This window comes from Sorex fumeus, unplaced genomic scaffold (genome assembly GCF_029834395.1).
Source record: "Sorex fumeus unplaced genomic scaffold, SorFum_2.1 ptg000014l, whole genome shotgun sequence".
In the NCBI taxonomy this organism is placed as follows: Eukaryota; Metazoa; Chordata; class Mammalia; order Eulipotyphla; family Soricidae; genus Sorex; species Sorex fumeus.
In genome coordinates, this window is record NW_026606071.1 from 8411002 (window position 1) to 8428383 (window position 17382).

At 44.6% G+C, this 17382-nt stretch overlaps 1 protein-coding gene across 2 annotated transcripts in view; it reads left to right on the forward strand.

Moving 5' to 3' along the window:
* MYO1B (myosin IB) overlaps nucleotides 1-17382 on the forward strand; it is a 203599-nt gene that overhangs the window by 17529 nt on the left and 168688 nt on the right. The gene's annotated exons all lie outside the window — the stretch shown is intronic.

The following is a 17382-nucleotide window of genomic DNA, read 5'->3' on the forward strand; positions in this document are numbered from 1 at the left end:
TGCAATTGTTGGATGTAGTTTTGTAAAACCAGCTAGGTTTCTAACTTGTGATCATACTGTTCATTCTTCTGTTTTCTAGTTCTGCAACTTTATGAAACAGTGCAAGGTCTTAGTGATCTTCAATTAGGCTTGCTGGATCACTTGGTCTCCCTCTTCCTCTTAAATAGCCAGTAGATGCGGATAACATAGTAACTACTCAAAAGTTAGAGGGCTGCTATGTGGTGTAGTATGTATTTGAGAATTTTAGCTCCCCTTAGGGAGATGTAGACTTACTTCGATTCAGTTGTGTTTATTTCCAAGCCTCGTGATGCCATTTGTATATATTACAGTTTAGTGATTTTGATGGGTTGGAGAGATAGTGCAGTGGGTCTTAGGAACTTGCCTTGCAAATGACTGACTCTGGCACTGTCTGTGGTTACCTGAGCACTGCGAGGAGTGATCCCTGAGCACAGAGTCAGGAGTAAAGTAAGCCCAGATCACTGCCAGGTGTGAACCCCAGAAGCTGTATATATATTTTCATAGGAACAACAGATCTATATCTATATATCTATATCCATGTATATAATTTATGTGTATATATATATACTCAGATGTATATGTGTATATATATTTATATATATATACATAACAACAGATATACATAGCCTTATATGTACAGATATATATCTTGTTCCTATGACAGTTCGCTTTTTATAGGGAGCTGTCTTGATAGAAGTGGTTAGCCCAATAACTGGGTTCAACAGTGCATGTGTATGGCCCACTAGGACTCCTACAATGCCCAGGCTTTTCGGAGCTACTGCGATTCGAACTTGGGATCTTACACATCCCTGGCATATGCTCTCCTGCTTCCACTGTTAACCCCGGCATTTGAAAACCATCTGATGAGAGTGCATTTCTCAGAATGATTGTAGATGGTTTAGGAGTAGCTGAGATATCAGTAAAGGATTTGAGGAACACAAAAGGATTCAGGATAAAGGTATAACTATGTGAATCTGAGAGTCTTGGTGGCTCACTGACACCTGTGCCCACCGGTGGGGGCAGGTGGGGACTGTGTCCATGAAGTCCTTCCTCCAGGCAGGGTCTGGTGGAGTACCCCCTGGGAGCATTGTGGATCCCCACAGTTGCAAAGGGAAAGGCAGTTTGAAGCTCCCAGGCTCTGAGCCTGAATTCGCAAGGAGGAGCTGTGTAACCTCCCAAGGCCCCAGGCCTCTTCATCTCCACCACTGGAAACAAATGGTGGCTGAAGGCTGAGCCATGTGATGGTTCATAGAAGAAACAGCCCTGGACACTTAGTGGACAGATACTTAAAGCAGAGTTATTAGCACTATGACACAAGACTGGAAAATAAGTGGGATTCTAGGATTTAATTTAAAATGATATGGTTAGGCATGTAGTTTTATTTCTCTTTTGATTTTGTGTTTTCAGGGGTGGGGGTGGGGGGGGGATGGTCCACACCTCACTGTGCTTATTAGGCCTTGCTCTGGGAACCGTATGTGATGCTGAGGATTGAATCTGGTTCAGTCATAGACAAGGCCTGCTTTACCCACTGTACTCTCTCTCTCTGACCCATGTCTTTGTATTTTTACTTTTAACTAATTATTAAAAAAAAAACCTTAGCCATCCAAAGTGTCCATCCTTGTGCATTTAAATGAGAGCACCAACATAGACCCAAGCCTCCCTCCCCACTTACACGCATCTCACATTAATTTCTCACCTTTCACAATAGTCATTTATTAGTTCTCTCATGCTTGTTTCATTTCCCTTGATTTTATTTTTGTTTATATTCCCCAACTACTGGATTCGTGCTCCAACCCATGTTTCTGCTGCCCACTTGTACTGGGACCTGAGAAGTTAGGAAAAGGGACCCTTGGGGCAGGCACAGTCCCGTAATCGCTCAGCTCAGTTTGAGTCTCCATTTCCCTTTATTGTTCCAAAAAGCTTTGTTTTGCTTTTTGGGCCACACTCAGTGGTACTGAGGGTCCACCTACTCCTGTTGCTGTTCAAGGATCATGCCTGACTCTGTGCTTGAACGACCATATGTGGTGCCAATTTTGAACCTGGGTTGGCCATGTGCAAGGAGTGCCCCGCCCATTGTACTATATCTCTGCTTACTCTCCCGCTCGCACCACTTAAAAAATATATTGCATGAACCACAGCACCCAAAAGGAGAGAGAGAGAGAACAAAAGGGAATGCCCTGCCACAGAGGCAGGGGGGGAGGGGGGAAATGGGGGGTGGGGGATACTGGGACCCGTGGTGGTGGAAAATGGGCACTGGTGGAGGGATGGGTACTTGATCATTGTATAACTGAAACCCAAGCACAAAAATTTGTAAGTCTGTAACTGTACCTCATGGTGTTTCACTAATAAAAAAATAAATAAAAAAAAATTTAAAAAGATAAAAATAAATAAACAAATAAAAGGGAAAAAATATTGCATGAATTGAAACCTATACAACAATTCTACTCCCTGTGCCTAGACACTCTCCCATCCAAATCTGTCTATTCTCTGATTAAATCTGTAGGGTATTTTTTTTTTTGTCTTTTTCCCTGCTCAGACTGTCTTTGAAGACTCCCCCTCACCTCTGCTGACAATCTTTAAGTTTCTTTTCAGACTCTCCCCAGCACCGCTCAGTTTTCTGAATGCTTGAACATCAGTAATGACAGCAGTGTGTGTAAATGTCATAGATGTCACAGCCAGGCAGTGCAACACTTTTTCCCTGCCATTCCACACCCCCATTCCCCATTTTCACAGCTGTAAACTCTTTAGCTGCGTGCTCAGTCTTGCCTCAGTTTACTTTTCCTCCCTGTCTCATGGCCTGCCAGGACTAGCTTAGCAGTTATCTTTTGCTGCCATTCTGTCTAACCAGTGTGTCTTCGGAATGTTTTCTGTACTTTTGCTTTAAAGTTCTTTTCAGCTTGACCCCCATCCTGTTCATCCTTGAAAAGTCAAGGACAGATTTCACCTCTTAGTCATTATGAGTCCTCCTACTCAAAATAATAACTTCACCGCTAAACATTGACATGAGTCTCTGTGTTCCTCTTGAAGTGAATCAGCAGCCGTGCTATTCTGTCGGAGCGCTTCTTGTATTATTGTGTTGCTCTGAAGTATTTTTCCTTACCCAAATAGACAGCTCCTTGCCTGGGAAGCAGTAGCTGTCTCTCTTAATGGTTTTCTCCCAGTGACGATCAGGCGCCAGATGAAAGCAGTGGGCAGTGACAGGTGGAGAGACCAGCCTGGTTAATCATACAGCGGTCCTGGATGGAAGTAGAGGCCGCTGCTTCTTAGCCACGGGTTATTGACCCACTTTTCTCTTATCTCTGTGCAAAATATTTGTTGTACTTAGTGTGTTTTGCCCGTCACAGCGAATGTTTGTCTCTCCCCTTCATGTGAGCTAAAAATTACAGTGCTAGTTCAATTAGTGAAAAGAACAACGTAGAAGAAAAGTTGGTGAGTTGTTTTAATTTCTCAATTATGGGCCTTAAAAATTGTCTTTTAAAATTAACACTGCTCCGTTTTTCTATTAGCTATTCACCTGTCTACCTCTATGCCTGCTTCCCTAGTTATTTATGTAACATGATTAAAGGTGGATTATACATTTTTAACTTTACGAATACTTTTATGGCTTTTAATTTGATGATTTGTGTAATTACAGTATTGTATTTGTAAAGTTAAAAATGAACTGCTCAAAAGGAATGAACTTCCCCTGATCAGGCGTGTACAATGTAGTTCACTTTTAAATATATGTGTATACATATAATATTTTACAAACCTTGCTTTGGGAAAAGGTATGGGTTCTGCATATGGTTCTCATATGATGAAACTAGTTCGCGTTTAATTTTTGTACAGTTTTATAGGTTCAGTATATGCTCTGTGTGTGTGTTTGTGTGTATGTGTGTGTATGTGTGCATGTATTTAGTGATGGCAGGGATTGAATTTAAGGCCTCACACATGCAAAGCCTGTGTTCTATTGAGCTAAAGGGAACAGACATGTGGGAGGACATTTGTATGTCTGCATCCTTATGTTTGTAATAATTTCTGTATCATAGAACTTTTAGAAATCAGCAGAACTGATATTCCAAATCAGTTAACACATATATTTAAGGTTAACACATATATTTTAGTAAATTCTTGAATACATTAAAAGATTTGTTCTATTATGACATGGTTTATAGTTGTTTTGTTGATGGCATATCTTTGTACTTTAGGCTATATTTAGAGAATTTTTAGATGAAGGTTCACTTGATTTTAAGTTTAGTACTGCTTCCAGTATTAAGAAAAATACTGAACCAGCTAATACTTTCAAAATTTAGTATGACTTGATTTTGATCAGCTTAGATGAATATACCTACTATAATTTATCTGTTTTTTCTAAAAATTCTTTCACTGTGACAGACTGATTTTTCTTCTTGATTTACACAATCACACTCTGTTTTTCTTTGGGAACACCTTCGCTATTTTTGTTTGATTCGTTCTCATCTGATAAACATTCATGAAATCCTAATGCAAAACAGTTGCTCCCTTTAATTATGTAGTTTTCTAGTATTTATTTTAATAGAACACTGCTTAAAGAAGCTTATACATATTTGGGGGGGGGGTATGGGTATACACCTTGGTTTATTCCTGGCACCGCACTCAGGGATCACTCCTGGCTCAGGGGCCCATATGGAGTGCCAGGGATTGAACCTGGGTCAGCTTGTGCAATTTCTTTACCCGCTGTATTATTGCTTCTGCCCCTCCAGAACCTTATAAAATTTTATTATTCTAAAAAAAGTTTTCTTTTTTCTTATTTTTTTGGGGGAAGGGGTTTGGGAACCATAGGTGTGCCCAGGATTCAGCAAGAGAAGCAAGCATTTTAACCCCTGTATATCTTGCTATCCCAAAACACCTTTTTATTACTCATATATTTATTACTCATATATTTATTACTCATAAATACAAAATTTCTAATTTAAAAAACCCAATGAGCAATTCAGAGTTTTCTCTTTCTTTGCTATATTTCTAAAATTATGTTTAGGTCGCCCCTCTCTCTTAACAAATCTTTTTATTTTATCCCTATTTTACTTTATTAAACTAGCCAGTGCCATTTTTCAACTTACACATATAGTGTAAACACACAGAACATGTTTTCATGTGCCTTGATTGCTTTCAATGCAGATGCTGGTGTTCTCTGAGGTTCTCTCTGTGGTGAGGCCCATAAGAGATTCTTTTGCTGGTGAGGTCAGAATGAAGCAGGCAACTTTCCTTTACCTCTTAGTAAATGTCATTGAGGAAGATTCTTGTGCACTGACTTTGGTTTTTAACATTCTTTATAACCAGACCCAGGATTCTTACTCACCCCCAAATGAGGAAATCCAGTCTTTCCAGAGCTGAGGGTTTCTTCTTGAATTAACAGTGATGGAATCTGGGTTGGGATATTTGGAGCTGTTGTATTCAGCCTCCTGGTGGGGAAATTGTTGTGCCCAGCCTTACACGGGCAAGCTTGCTCTGGAGAAGGGTCTGCAACTTGATCTTGGCTGTTCCTGGAATTCTTTTCTTCTAAGCCATGTTTCTCTGAGGGAAGATTTGCCCCATTCTCCTAGATCATAATGAGTGCACTAAATTCAGTTCTTTTCCTTCTATTATCGCTAAAGAGTTTGAAGGATGGATGGGATGGATAAAGCCAGTTGTATAGCAGTGTATCCCAGGTTATTACATGTGCTGGTTCAATCAAGTATCTCTAAGAACCTATCTGGGTGGGCTTCTCAGACTGCTCTAGGGAGGGCTTTTAGAGCTGGTGGCTCCAAGAAACCCTTTTAAATCATTGCATTTTTAGTGCTAATGAGATTCCCTCAAGTGATTGGATGGTCTGATACTGCATAAAGAGAACAGAAGAAGTGGATTACAAGTGGGGTGCACAGGAGGAAGAGGCATGAGGCCCCTGGTGTAGGGGATGAGACTGAGACACTCTGACTGTTAGCAAGCCGTTCCTTTGGAAGGGAAGTTGGTTTTCCCCTAGTGACAGCAGTAAACTGGTGACAGTTTAATCATCATTGCTTCTATTTGCTGCCTGGTCACTGACCAGGAGCAAATCAGAGAAGTGTGGGGTGTGCCAGAATGGAGCGGGCTTCATGGCCACCTTGGGGTTCCAGCTCTCAGGCCTGCCAGTGTAAATACAGTCGTCGTCTTGGAATTTTTTTTTAAATCTTCCTTTAGGGAATGAATTGAGAAGTCTCTGAGCTATAATTAGCTTGTGCCACATGTAGCTGAGTTTGTGTTTCTGGCTGTTACAGTGGTTTCTCATTTTTGGCTGCCTCTGCCACAGAAACACATTGCCCCACTCAGACATGAGCTCACTCATTCTCGTGGCGTGTGAGAGTTGGCTCACAGGACCATAGGTTCCTCGGCAGGCCAGGCCTACTGGCTGTCCAGGTTTGGCTGTGGGGGTGGGAGCGCCCCACTGGAGGTTGCTGATGGCTGGGTGGTCTTTGCAGTTGCTCTTCCCTTGGGTGGCTGGAGCTGCTGGTGTGACCCTGCAGAACCTTTTATTTTAATTTATTTTTTTTATTTTATAAAGTAGCACTGTAGCACTGTCCTCCCGTTGTTCATCCATTTGCTCGAGCGGGTCCAGTAAAGTTTCTATTTAGGCTTGTTGTTACTGTTTTTGGCATATCCAATACGCCATGGGGAGCTTGCCAGGCTCTGCCGTGAGGGTGGGATAATCTTGGTAGCTTGCCGGGCTCTCTGAGAGGGACCAAGGAATCGAACCTGGGTCAACCTTGTGCAAGGCAAACTTTCTACCCACTGTGCTATCACTCCAGCCCCATTTTATAAAGTAGTTCACAGCATTTGATTGCATTTAATATTCAAACACCAATCCCACCACCTTTTGACCTTCCCCCCACCGTATTTCGGATGTTCCCATCACAAACCCCAATCCCTGCCCCAAAGCAGAACCGAAATAATGTAGTATTTCCCTCTAAGGTTGGTCGCCTCCTACTTTGAATCCCATCAAATGTGGTGCAGTACTCTTGGAGTATGGGTAGGGTGTGTCCAGTCCAGGCAAAGATTCACTCCTGGATGAGGCTCAGTCGAGAATGTGGGGAGGTTTTCGGGATGTGGGGAGGACCCTGCCGGGGCTGGGTCCCATAGGATGGGGAGGGCTCTCACCTGCCCCCTCTGGGGTGCCCCAAGTGAAACAACCTGGTGCGGGGGCAGCTTTGTGTTGCTCCCTTCAGGTAGATAAGGATGTGTGATCTGGATGGTGGCTGATGATGAGATTATCTGGTGCCAGCCAGGGTGGCTTTTGAGTAGGCAGAGGATGACCCTGCAGAACTCTTTCCAGGAAAGGCCACTTGGGGTAGTGAAGCTTGGAGGCCTTACCTCCCCTGGGTGCTGAACCCATGGCGTGGCTGATCCAGTTGAGGCCGCTCTCCTGGTTACTGATTCAGGCAGACCTGCCAAAAGGCAAGCCCAGGAGAGTTGGGGAGAATTTTGAGGTCAGAAGAAGAAATGGGAAGGGAGGGAATGAGTATGTCTGTTGCTGCCTGCCTCTGCGCGAGGACTCTGCTCGCTCTGGCTGCCCCATTGCAAGATGTGGCATGTCTGTGGGCAGCCCCAGGCCCATTTTGCAGGCATCTCAACTCATCAGAAATGAGTTCTCTTGGATTAGAGCCTGGGGTCCCCTGCTGGGTCTGGGCCCCACAATCTGTGCTTTACTATACTTGGTGAGGGTGGTAGCACTGTAATACTGTCCTGTTTATTGATTTGCTCCAGTGGGCCCAGTAATGTCTCCATTGTGAGACTTGTTACTATGTTTGGCATATCGAATACATCACAGGTAGCTTGCCAGGCTTTGCCGTGTAGGCGAGATACTCTCAGTGGCTTGCCCCTCTCTCCGAAAGGGGCGGAGGAATTGAACCCGGGTTCACCCAGGTTGGCTGCCTGCAAGGCAAACGCCCTACCTGCTGTGCTATTGCTCCAACCCAGTGAGGGGGGTAGGGGCGTCAAAGGGGGAACTCTCAGTAAGAGAAACTATTGTCACAAAACTTTGTGGAAAATGACCCTTGCTTAAGGTAGACAGAGGCTGCTTTAAGAAAAAAAAATCAGAGTTTGAAGAGCTTGACAATTTAGGGCTCAGCATTTTTGTTCACCGTGGTCAGTGGGAAACACACAGAGGAGTCAAGAAAGCTTCCTACGCACGGGGCCGGCTCCTGGCACCATTTCCCTTGCTGTTACAGGAAGGTTTTGCCAGATATCCAAGACATTTACTTATGCATCAGAAAAGATAGCTGCTAGCTTGTAACCTAAAACCTTCAATGTTGTCATAGCAGCCACTGTGCTTTTTTTTTTTTTAGCTGAAAACTCCTAATTATCTTATTTAATAGAGTTGGTATTTTCACAGTTGGGGGGAAAATACATGTTAAAAAAAAAAGCCTGTCACTTTGCAAATTACAAAATCTCTCTATGCTGTCTTTTCAGTCATCAGTAACTGGCCTGTGTGTGGAATTGCAGGGGAGGGGGGTGCAAACTCCCTAGGTTGATGCTTTTGGTTGCTCCGGCCTTTCCCAGTCCCAGACCCAAACAAAACTTGGCATTGGCAGGGGTGCCGCCTGCCCCTCTCTGTCTGCTCCTCGGGTGACAGAATGGTGGACTCCTTGCTACTGTCTTCATTTAAGATGGGTGGTGACCTGTGTGGCTTGTGGGCTTTTAGCAATTTCTCTCTACTCCCTGTTCAAATGTATTCCGTTTTATCACCCTGACTCTTTAACTTCCTTCATGGTATCCAGAGTTTGACTAGAAGGCAGGCAGGTCCTCTGTGTGAAAATGGCCCAATTGTTGGGCTTATTTCTACCCCAATCCAGGATTCTGCTGAGGAATCCTAGTAACTAGCAACGAGCAAAGCAACCACTATTCTTTTTTTTTTTTGCTTTTTGGGTCACACCCAGCAATGCACAGGGGTTACTCCTGGCTCTGCACTCAGGAATTACCCCTGGCGTTGCTCAGGGGACCATATGGGATGCTGGGAATTGAACCTGGGTCAGTCGCATGCAAGGCAAACGCCCTACCCTCTGTGCTATTGCTCCAGCCCCGCAACCACTATTCTTAATGAAAAGAAGTGGCCCCTCTCCCTTCCTAGTGGTTTTTCACAGTGGAGGAAAGGGTTGGGAAATCAGATGGCTTTGATTCGTGTAAATGCCATGAATGGTTTCATGTTATCAGTGGGCTAAAGATGTGTGTGCTGAAGGGAATGAAAATTGGCATCTCCGGGTGTGGCTACAAATGCCTGTCAGGGCCCATCTCTTATGCTGTCCAGGGCCCTGAAGAGCCCTCCTGCTGTTCTGTGTGATGAGCAGGTTGCATCTCCGTGGGAACCATTCAGTTTGAAGAAATTGTCTCAGTAGTGTATTGGGGGTGGGGTGGGGTGAGGGACTCCCGGGGTGCTCAGGAAGCCCGGAGCCACTGGGTATTCATGGCCACCAGGCTCGCAGGTTAGGTCTTAGTCCCAGTGGTGCTAGGGCTAAGCCATGCAGGTGCTTCTCAGGGTCCACAGGGCCACATCTCACCATCTTCAGCGAACTCCAGGACTGCACCCAGCAATCCTTGGGGGGCCATGTGGTACCAAGAATCCACCCCAGGTTTGGCGTCTGCTAGGCATGTGCTATACCCTCTCTACTCTAAGTCCTGGCTCAAGAAAACACTTTTTATCCCATGGTACATCTTGAGGACGTGTCTTACCTTTTGGTTTCTAACTTGAGTCTTGCATGAGCTGTCACATCCTTGCGCTATTGCTTTATTGTCCAAGATCCCCTGATTTTACCCATTGCTGGTGACCAACAGGAGGGGGAGGGAAGAGATGAGGGGGACAGCATTGGCATGAAGGATGGGCTTTGTCGCTTGTATACTTGTCCGTGGCTCTGCACACAAGGGTCCTGTGGGGCCTCAGGACTGTAACACATGCTTCCAGGTGTGACAGGGAGCTGGCTCTGGCTCGCACAGAGCACTCTGCCTGTGAGGAAGGGCCACCCCATTGCTCTCAGCTGGGCGTTAGTTAAGATAAGCAGGATGGGCCTGACTCCAGGTTTTGCTTGTGGGCCCATGAATTCTGTCATCCCTGCTTCTCGCTGAGGTGCACGGGCCTCTTTTCTCCCTGGAAGTTGCTTTTGCAGGAGGAGCTGAGCTAGGCCGCGCACCCACTCACCTGGTTCTCATTGAATTTCCTGGCCCAGCCACCTGACTGCCATCTCTGTGAGTCTATTTCAAGAGCCCCGGTGGATGGTGATGTGTGGGTGGGGATGCTCGGGGCCCTGAGAGCTGGGGCCGGGCCCATGTTGCTGCTGGAAGCTGTCTGCTGTGTGTGCTGTCTCAGGGCCCAGCGCTTCAGGGAGAGATGAGGCTGAGGAGGAAGGCAGAGTCATCATTTCTGATAAAGGCTTTTTTTTTTTTCCTGGAAAATATACATGACACGAAATTGACCATTTTTATCCCTGTGGAGTATGTAGTTGAGGGGCATTAAATACAGGTTGTGGACCATCTCTGCCGTCCATCTCCAGAACCTTTTAATCTTCCCAAACTGAAATCATGGCCGTAAACAGCAGCTTTTTCCACCTTGGTGCTGTGAACCTTCACTCTGTCTCTGCATTTGACTAACCCCCAGGCTTCGTAAAAGTGGAACCACACATTACTTGTCCTTTTGTGTTTGGCTTACTTGGTGTGAGGTCCTCAGGGTTGACCCATTTGTAGAATGTGTTATTTTCCTTTTTCTTAAAAAAAAATTTCAAAAAGGAGGAACAGTATTCCTTTGTGTATATATTATTCCCTTCTTTCTGGAGGGGGCCATTTTCAGTGGTACTTAAGGTTCAAACCTGGGGCTCCCTCATGCAAAACACTTAAGCCAGCACTTTGAGCCATGCCTTTTTTCTCTATTCACCAGCTAATTGATATTTGGTTGTGCTTAACTTTTGTCTATTGGGAGTAATGCTGCATTGAACGTAGGGGCAAAAATACCAGTTTGAGTATCCACTTCATACCCAGTAAGACTTGCTGGACATTGATTCTGTCTCTTTTCTTTGTTGTACATGTGCTCTCCCCGCCAATCTCCCCACCCCACCCCCCTCTTAGGATCTGTTAAGGAATTTGATTATTAGCTTAAAGGCACTGGTGAGTTATTAGAGGATTAAAGCAGGGCACACATGATGAGATTGCAGTTTAGAAAGGCATATGGGTGGTGTGCATGGATGGGGAGGGAGAGGACGGGATCAGAGAGATCTGCCACTTAGATTATTGCCCTCGAGGTGAAAAAGGATGAAGGCTGAGCTAGGGCCATCTCAGTGCAGGGAGGAAGGCGGACTGGGATGAATTGGTGACAAAGTCAATGAGACAGGTTGGTTCTGAGGGAAGTAAAAGGGAGAGGCCCAGGATAAGAAACTGGGTCAGGTATGACTCCATGACATTTACCATTTGGTGGTGGGGAGGGGTTGGTGTGAGATTATTGAGGCTAGAAGATTTTGCTGTACATTGTCTTAGGTAAGCTTGGACATGTACCGCAAGCCACTGGAACATGAATGCCCAGATGATGGGCAGGCAGATTGTTGATAACAGGAGTTGCTGCCTTGTGGGGTGGGGGGAGGAAGAGAATAAAGCGCCAGATGGCCAGGCCGTGTGGCTGAATTTAAAGTGGTCAGGGATATTAATGGTGTGACCTCGCAATTAATTTCACAGGTTCTTCAAATCTATTTCACATTGCTACCTGAAGGCAGAAAATCGATCTTTATCAAAGTTTGTAAAACTGGAAGTGATGGACAGTTCTTTGGTAATAAAAATTAGGGTTTCAGCAGAATTCTAATGAATTCGAAAAAATTTTAGACTAAAGTTTGAGGGGGTAATGAATTTGGTTTATTTTCTTCTTATCCAAACTTTGTGTTTTTGTTTTTTTCAACAGTGAACGTGTTTGTCTCAATGATTAGAAAGATTATTTGAAATTTCAAAAGCCTTCTGTTTTCTTGCCTTGGCTCACTTGGAGTAGGAGCTCCTCCATCGGGGAGGGGAGAAGTACCACGTTTATTCACTGTGCATCCCTAGCACGTGACACAGTAGTCTACCACGTAGATTCAATACTGTAAATGGTGTTTGAACTGAGTAGAATGGAAATTTAATCTATTTACTCTTAGAGAAATGAGATTCGGTGCTATTTTAAAAGATCTAGGAAGGAAATTCCAGTTTTTCTTCATCACTTAGCTCATAATATGAGGTAGTGAATCAGGTCCTTTCGACCTGGCCTCTTTTGCTTTTGTTTTGTCATCGGGATTTGCTAAGATTTATTTTGTTCATGAAATCTTGCCACATTGGCTCCATTTTCTTACTTAAATGTCTTTCTCATGTTATTCTTTGCAGCATAAATGAACACTTTGAAAGCCAAATGGCTCAATTCTGTTTCCTGTCCTTTGTTGATAATATTATGTTTTTAGGGGAAGGGATGAAAGTGGCTCAAAGCCACAGTCCTTACTTTGCCTTCTGGCCGGCTGTGAGGAAACCAAGGCCGGCAGCTGGGAGAACGTGCATTATTGAGTGACTCTGTGGTCAGTTGTCAATATGCATGCAGGTTTTCCTTTTGTGTTCTCTGAGTGCTTAGCCTGTCTATGAGGCCCTGCTCTGTGCCTTTGGGGAAATAAATATGAACAAGGTATGACTCCAAGGAATTGATTCTCTGGAGAAAAGGCTGTCAAGCATCCATGTTGACCCTACAAGGGGGTTAATGGGTGGAACTGTAGTCAGCTAGAACAATGGTTAGACTCAGAGTTTTTGAAAGTGCTGCCTGTGATATATTGCTAATGATGCTCTGGTAGGCATGTTTAAAGCATCTTTTTAATGATTTAAGCAAAGCACTTCTGCTTTCATTACCCTTCCAGTAAGAGTCTTCATAGCATTGTTTTATATTTTCTTCCAGATTTAAGATTATGTTCCTGATTTAGTGTCAATCCTCATTAGTCACTGTCAGCTCTGGTTTGTGAATGTTGATGCGTTGTCTACAATAAAGCTCTTTCAACTTAGAGGTACACATGGGGGCCAGGGAGATAGCTCAACAGGCTCAGCTCAGGAGGCCACTACTTCACCTGCAGGAGGCCCCCAGCTCCATCCGTAGCCCAGCATACACTTCCTGGATCACTGAGCCTGAAGCAGTCTCTGAGTACCCCCGAATCTGTCCTCCAAGTGTATTCTCAACTGCGATGCTCTTGGGAACTTTGAATAACATAGAAGCCTTATTTCACCCTGTTCTATATCTCTTACAAGTTATCATTAGGTTACATATTAAATTGGAGCAGTCTCTTCACATTGCAGTTCAGATATCGAATAATGTGTTCCCTGCTGCTGGGCTTTATGGGGTCAGACTATCTCTGGGGGCAGCAGTGGCAGCTGAGGGGCTCTTGACTCAGAGGTCTCTGGGTGTATCATCTGGAACAAGGGTGGCGTCAACACCTCGTAGGTGGTTTATAATTTCAGGTTGATGTCTGGGGTAGATACTTAAATTTAAATGTTAGGTTGCAAATGGCCATTTTAAGGTGGTATAGGATGTTTATGCTGCAGTTCGAGCAATCCTTGAAACGATGCTTTCATTATTTTGAACAGTATTTTTACACTGCAGAAGATGCCAGTAAATGAATTAGTGCTTACTGAACTATGTAATTAGTGATTTTGGAAGTTTCGGCGACTAGAGTAGTGGCGTGGAAGAAATGGCTGCAAACATGTTTTGTTTTTCTAGGATGCTCAGACAGGTGGAAGGAGCTGGGGTACTAATGGAGTCACCTGTTGGCAGTTGATGGCTGGTGACTGCTGACTCAGCACCCGCCAGCTTCCAGGCTTTTCTATGATTCCTCTGAAGACCTCTCTAGTGATTATATCTTTGTTTTTGATTTTAATTGCTTTCACCAGTGTTGGGATAAAAAGGTTGTTAAGTTTTACAAAATTGGAGAAGTCTGCTAGTGGTGTAATACCCCTTGTTGGACTCTGTGCTTGGTATTAAAATCAGTTGGGGTATTAAAATCAGTTTCTTGTCAGGTAGGAATGAGAAATGAGAAATCGAGAGACTTGGGCATCACAGAGGCTGGATAGCAAGGATAGGTGTAGGCCTGGAAGATAGGTGGGCCAGGCCGGAGGGCTAGGCAACTGGACAGCAGGGTCCATCACAGAGACTTGTCAGCTCTTTTGCTGCTACTGGTGCTGTGGTAGTGGTGTACGTACCTTTCTCCTCAGCCCTAGCTTCATCATCACTGTGGACACTGTTTCCCAGGCACTAGCCATGCAGAAGACATGCCTTGGTGTAGACAGCAGATCTGACTCCTTTGGATTCTATCCTGAGAATTTGGTACTCCTCACTCAGATTGCTTGTTATCCCAACATAACCCGGGGCCCTCTAAAGGGAAAAAGAGATGTAAACAGAAACGGAAAGGAGTTTGGAAGTATGAACAAAAGATGGATCTATTCTGGTTTCCCCCTTTGGCTGTCCAGCATCTATGAATACTTCCTCATTGTTCCTTAGGCCTCAGAGAGTAAAATGTCCAGCCAGTATAATGCAGCTCTTCCCAGGGTGGCCAAAACCACCACCAGCCCTTCTTCAGAGGTTCAGTTAACTGAGACAGTCACCTTTGTTCATTGTCTTTGCAGCCACACTTGAGCTTTGGGGGAGATACCCGTTACCAGCAGCTCATTTTTCATTCTCATGGGGTGGAGGGCTTGGTGTGGATTGTCCTAGGGATGTCACACTCAACCAGACTTCTTGGGCAGTGAAGAACTCTTAGAAGTGTTATTGGCATTGGTGGTCCCTGTAATTCTGGCCACACTTGAGCTTTGGGGGAGATACCCGTTACCAGCAGCTCGTTTTTCATTCTCATGGGTTGGAGGGCTTGGTGTGGATTGTCCTAGGGATGTCACACTCAACCAGACTTCTTGGGCAGTGAAGAACTCTTAGAAGTGTTATTGGCATTGGTGGTCCCTGTAATTCTGTGGACTGGTGACCCATACTGAAAGTATTGCCCAAACCTAGGGGTTTGAACCTAGAACTTGGCCTGACTTGTCTCCTGATCACGTGCCTTTGTTGTGAGTGGACCGAGTTTACTGAGGACAATTAGGAGGTAAGAAGCAGAGTAAACTGGGCCAGACTTTGTACTATCTGGATGGAAGGGTGGGAGAGAGGAGGTCAAATAGTTGGTACTTAGGGTCACATTTCTACCTCCAGGCAGAGCAGATATTCTTTGTGGTCCCCCAAATTTTCCTCTGGCCTTTGGGCAGACAAATTCTGGGACAAGTTTGCCTATCTGGGGAGATCCTTAAGAAGTAGCCAGAACATATTTGGGCATTCATAATTTCCTTGAAATCGCTAAACCCCAGAATTAAGATAACCTGGGGCAATAAGCAATATGAGTAAGGAGTACCAAATTCTCAAACCATTCATTCAGTGCCAGAATCAGGGTGTTTTGGGGGGGTGGCAGTGGAGGGGTTGGATATGGACCATACTGCTTGTGCTCAGAAGTGATCAAAAGTCATTCCTGGAGGTGATGAGCGACCATATGTGGTGCTGGGGATTTGGACTGGGCCTTTGTGGGCCGAAGGGCCAGCCAAACTCCTACTAGCTCTTTGACCTGAGAACCAAGTTTCACTACACAGCAGACTGTGACTAATCAGTTCCTTCACTATTCCTAGCCAAAGTTGTCAATTCAAGATAGTCGGGTCTGTGTCCTTCCCATGTGCTCCTCAGTGCATTGCTTATAACGCTCTACTTCTTTTATTCGGTAAGATGTTTGATTTTATTCAGAGGCCATCCACCCCAATAGCCTAAACAGATTCTCAAAGGAGAATAAATTGGCCTCCATAACTGAAAACTTGAATGCTGTGGCATGGGCCGCAGGCATAGCTTGATCTAGAGGTCTGTGATGTTTTCAGGATGAGAGTTTGACTTCCCCTGTACTCTTGTTCTGTACTCTTCCACTCAGACTAGCCCTCTCCTGAAGACACATGTGCCATAGCAGGTCAAAGAAGCACATGTGTGAAAGGCATGCCTCCAGATGGAGAGCAAACCTTGGTCCTGATACTCCAAAACAAAGCCCCAGATCAGTCCCATATTGTGGTGTCAGGGGAATGGGGAGTGTGATTGCTTTAAGGGTAATCCTGTAATATACTGCCTTGGATGGTAGGGTGAAATCATCCTCTCAGGGACATGGATTCCCATGGGGGTCTTGGGAAGAGAGCAGATAGATCTCAGTGTTTCCAACAAAAATTATCCCCAGGGGCTCCATTTAACTCTCCCTTGTGAATTCTTCTGATAGTTTATGGAAATCTTGAGTTAGCAGATGATTTCGAAATGTGTTCCCGTGGTGAGTATTGCATCTTTGGAGGAAAAAAGAATCATTTTCTCTTCCCCCACCTTTCCTTCTATTGATGTGATTGGGGTTTGTGGGGAGCATAAGAAGGATTGGTACTTATGCTTAGTCATGGTGCTCAGATGCTCAGCTGACATATTCCCTTGGAGATGCGTCTGTCGCCGGTTGCACAGGAGCTCACAAGAGGTTGCACTGTTTAGTTGTGGTGCTCAATGCATGGTAACTCACATGCCCCTGAGAGCTTGCGAAGGATCACACTCATTCACTCTTGCTGCTTGCACCAAGCAGTCATGGTGTGGCTGGAAGTCACTGGTGGGATCAGTGATCGCAGATAGCTCATGTGGGTGGCATTGGGAATTGACCTCTGACTCCTGCTAGATGAGATAGGCACTTCTGCTATCTCTCAGCCTCAAATATTATTTTGTTGTAGCAAATATCAGCTAATTCCTGTGATCAGTCAAATAATAAACAAAGCTAGGGAGGAATAAAAAACACTTGAGATAAGGTAGGAAGATCTTTTTACATTCTTCTTGGTGTTCCATTTTAACCCTAAGACAGAAGCAATACCTAGATGCTAAAAAAGAGAAACAAAAATAACATCCAAAAAAGCAAAAGCAAGATCTGAATTAAAACTTACTTGAACAAGTTGATGAATACATTGTCTTCTTCATTGGTTTACCATATTGTATTTTGTTTGGGAAAAGTGCTTTCAGAATCTTTCAACTTCCTTTTAAGGTCACAGGAGTGGGAGCTTATCCCAAGTAGTACTCAGAGGACCCAAGAACCACATCTGGAGTTGCTCTGGCACTGAACTGAACTATGATTCAGTTCAGTGCACTGTGGTACTTACTGTTTGATTCCAGGCCATCTGGGGCCACCACTTGTGTTAGGGGGCCATGGAGTTCCTTGGTTTCGATTTGGCATATACACTCTTACCCCTAAGCTGTCTCCTCCATCCTAGAGATTCACACTTGAAACAGTGAAACTCAGCCTTAATTTTACCTCTCCCCTTTGGACTCTAAGGTTGGGATCA